This window comes from Acartia tonsa, chromosome 6, assembly GCF_053477335.1.
Source record: "Acartia tonsa isolate MP-2025a chromosome 6, ASM5347733v1, whole genome shotgun sequence".
In the NCBI taxonomy this organism is placed as follows: Eukaryota; Metazoa; Arthropoda; class Copepoda; order Calanoida; family Acartiidae; genus Acartia; species Acartia tonsa.
The window spans coordinates 41,439,216-41,443,449 of record NC_137265.1 but is presented as its reverse complement, the minus strand read 5'-3'; the positions used below and the strand labels follow the sequence as shown (position 1 = coordinate 41,443,449).

At 34.4% G+C, this 4,234-nt stretch overlaps 1 non-coding gene across 1 annotated transcript; it reads right to left on the bottom strand.

Annotated features, from left to right (window-relative positions):
• Positions 1 to 2,022: 2,022 nt before the first annotated feature.
• On the bottom strand, positions 2,023 to 2,095 carry TRNAR-UCG (transfer RNA arginine (anticodon UCG)). Its single transcript has one exon. It is a non-coding gene; the product is annotated as a tRNA-Arg (tRNA).
• Between the last annotated feature and the right edge of the window lie 2,139 nt (positions 2,096 to 4,234).

The following is a 4,234-nucleotide window of genomic DNA, read 5'->3' as shown; positions in this document are numbered from 1 at the left end:
AGGATTCCATTGAATCATTATCTCTTGTACATAATAGCCCCTAATGAGCGGGCCGAAGGCCTCAACCACTGTCGGAAGTCTGGCAGGGAAACCCCCTCCCAGCCTTCCGAGGGGAGAGTTGTGGTATTCAGCAGCCGTGAGCCATGTTCTATGGCAACCCTGACCTTGGTTCGGAGAAGGGCCGAGGGCCCTCCCCCGAGTACTGGGGAAGGGGTCAGCCGACCCCTCCCTATGCTTTGAAATTAATGATAGATTTTGACAAGCCTTATTATGGTTAAGCTGTATTGTTTGGTTCCCCCACCCTTTCCAGGGATGGGGGATCATTATTGCCCCATCTGATTATTGTATATGTATTTATATTGATTCTGCTTTATGATTACTTATTCCAATCTGTGTATTTATTGTTTGTTGTATATAACTGTAGTAAACCTTAGACCCTGAATAAAGGAACATCTGAATAGACTCTGTTTATTATTTAGTGATTGCTAGAGAAGCGTAGCTTCTCTATAATATATGTGTCCACGTCTGTTCGCACTGCCGTAGTCGTTTGAACTCGGGTGTCTGCCATTTAACCTAGGTTGATACCACAACTGTGATTCGTGAAATTAACATGCGCCTCTTTTGGGCTGACATTCTGATGTATTCTTTTAACTCTAATAGATAAGGTCGCGCATATGACATAGTAGCAGTAGTATATTTGATTTACTTGTCTTATATTAAAAAAGGGGGTAAAGTAATAAAACATAACAGACAAAAAAGTAGCTAAGGATTGGTCTGACAGCTTAAAAGTATAAAAGTGGCTGAAAAACAACGTGAAAAATGTTATTAAATGGTCTTACGTTTATACACAAGACAAATCAGGCTTCTATCGTTAATAGCATCTGAGAAATCTTTTGCAACAGGATGTCTGTGTTTTTGTGTGTCTGTTTGTACCGAAGGATCTCGCTAACTGCTGAATCGATCGGGTTCTCCTTAACAGGTTAGCTTCTCATAGGTCCGGAAAGGTTTATAACTATTTTTTGGGGGGATGGGACACCTCCAACCCCCCCAAAAAATAAAAAAATACTCCCTCCCCCCCCAAAAAAAAAATTATTTTTTAACTAAAATTAAAAATGATGGGTGGTGGGGACCCCTCCCCCCATAAAAAAATTTCCACCCCCATCAAAAATGTTTTTAAAATTTTTCTTTAAAAAATATAAAATTGGGCTATCAAATTCGACTTTCCCCTCCTCAAGTGCCCTTTGAGGCCTCTATGGGCTTATCCGCTAGTACAATTATAGAGTAGCTACGCTACTAAAAAATGATGCATTATTACGTTTCGTGATACTATTAAATATTCTTGCGATTAAATTTGTCACAAGAATTATTTTAAAAATATTGAATTAATATTTAATGAATTTCAGGGCGTGTGGCCTAATGGATAAGGCAGCAGACTTCGCATCTGGGGATTGCAGGTTCGAGTCCTAACACGCTTGGTTATAATTTTATTAATATGAAATTTTATTTACAAGAGGTTTATAGACTACCTGAAAATAATGCTGTGGGTTGATATTATGTTCAATGCATGTTTTACCATTTGTGTAGAGTTAGCTGTCAGTCCGATCCTTAGCTACTTTTAGAGTACATTAATTAGAGTACAATAAATGATTAGATAGAAAGAGAAACTGAAACACAAACAGACCATCACTGGTTGCTTGAAGAGTAGCTTTGTTATGTATATACTAAAAAATCTATTCATTTATGCATTCTATTTAAAAGAATACAACACAACTTTCAATTGAATAGCAGCTTTAAAACTAGAATCTTGCAACGAATGTTCTATATAACTATTGTTACCTAAATATTTCAATCCTAATATTTTCTGTAACCAGCTACGTGTTTTACTCTATCAGAGAATAGTAAAATCTAGTGTAAAATCCAAGTAATAATTAATTCATTGCCACAGCATCAAAGTCTTATTTTTGGGACAGTCTACTAAACCTTTCGCATGCTAAATTAGAAATCTATCAACAAAAACATTACCGAGCGTGACAGGACTCGAACCTGCAATCCCCAGATCCGAAGTCTGGTGCCTTATCCATTAGGCCACACGCCCTCTCTTTCAAACTTGAATTTGTTTCTATCTTTATAGAAGTAAATCTTTTGACAAATATTGTCGCAATAACAAAAAAAAAGTATCACGAAACCTAATACAACACAATTTATTAGTAGCGCAGCTACTCTATAATTGAGGTTGGTCTGTCAGTCTGTATTAAAGAGTGGTAAAGAAAAGTTTTCTTTAATGCTATAAAAGATAGAAGCAAGGCTTTTCTTGTGATTATTCCCCTAAATATAAGTCATGTTGTTAGACCATTCAATAATATTTTAACTGCATATCAGCAATTTTAAAACTTTTTTTGTAGATTCCCTAATTCACAGGCATATTTTACCATTATATGACGTTAGCTGATAGTCCGATACTTAGCTACATTAAGATTCGTCAATAATAGTTATTTCTCGCATCGTATTATAAACGGCTTTCCGCGGATATAGAATGTACAAGTATAAGATTAAAACCAGTTTTTTAGCCCCTAGGTGCCGTAGGCACGGGCTAAAAAAAACTGGTTTTAATATTATGATTGTACATTTTTATATTCGTAGAAAGCTGGATATAATACGATGCTAGACATAGTTTTTTCGTATGGATGAGAACCGGTTCCTATCCACCGGATTCGAATAAATACGAGAAAAGGTTTGATAGTGAAGAAAAGCTTAAAAGACAGACAGACTAAGTTGCTTGAAGAGTAGCTTTATTAGTTATATATACTTAAAAGCTATTCATTTATGCATCATATTAAAACGTATACAATTATCAATTGAATAGCAGCTTTTAAATTTTTACTTGCAACGCTTGTTCTATTAAGCTTTAATTTTCCCTAATATGTTAATCCTAATAATTTTAAATTTAATAATTAATACCAGTTTTGTCAGCCAGGTCTTTCAGTCTCTGGGGTCTAACAAAACTAGTTTTAATCTTATATTTTTTCATTTTAATATCCGCGGAAAGCTGTATATCATACGAGGCGATAAAAAACTACATAATATATGTTTTTTTTAGAGGTGGAATTTTTCCGGGGGCCATTTCTCTTAGGTGGTCTAAACTAACCATCTCCAATAAATACAAACAATATCAGGACCAATATGAAGCTTTCCCAAAGTCAAGAGCCATTTGTTTTGCGTTTGCTTTTCATGTATAATATTGTTCTTGTTGTAATATGAATTATTCCCATGTATTGATGCCGCTTTTTTATAAACAACGATGACAACCTCTATTAAAGCGAAGCTCATTGATTCTTACATTAGGACAAACAAACAAATATAAAGTTGCAATATAAAAAAACATATTTTAAAAGTTCAATACGACTCTGTGCTAGAATGCAGCTTATACCAACAACGAAATTAATTCGGAAAATAATCACGAAACTTGTACATGATTTTCAGCTCTCCTTGGGGGGCAATAATTCGAAGAATTGACGACCATTTTAATTAATTTTACAGGAATTATCCATATACATGATTAAATTTTGTAAGGCAATTCTAACTGGCCTTTAATCTAAATATAAAATATATCCATATCGACATACACCAAAAATGGGAATAGCTACGGTTTTAAATAAGCACTAATTATTCCAAACCCAAACTGAAGTATTAAATAGAATAAAGGGGGAAAATAGGATTATATTTGGGACAAGGATATGCACTTTGAAAAACTACAGAATTTTTTTTATATAGTTTAATCTATCTAACATTTCATTTTTAATTCAAATTTTATTATATATAAAGCTGTTCTAAACTTATGGTATTTCAGTCGGAATTTAAATCCTTAGGACGAGTGGACAATTTGTAATAAGCAAAGGGTGTCTATAATAAGTCTTGAAATGTAAGTACGTCCATATGAAGCATTCTGTTGTCAGTCTTATTCGGTATGTTTGTCTGCTTGTCTGAATTGTTAAGCTTCGCTGATTTGGATCAATCTTGTTTTTGTTTTCATGTTCTCTAATAAAGTGAAACTTACAGCGGGCTAAAATAACGATACCCTCCATCCACCCTCTTTAACAAATCCCCTCCTCCCCAGCTACTTGATGAACGAACTGAGCAATAAATGAGTTCCATGTTAGCAACCTAAATTGACGGCATTTTTTCCTTGTCATAATATCCACGACGTATATTCTAATATCCTTGAGATTAAATAGGT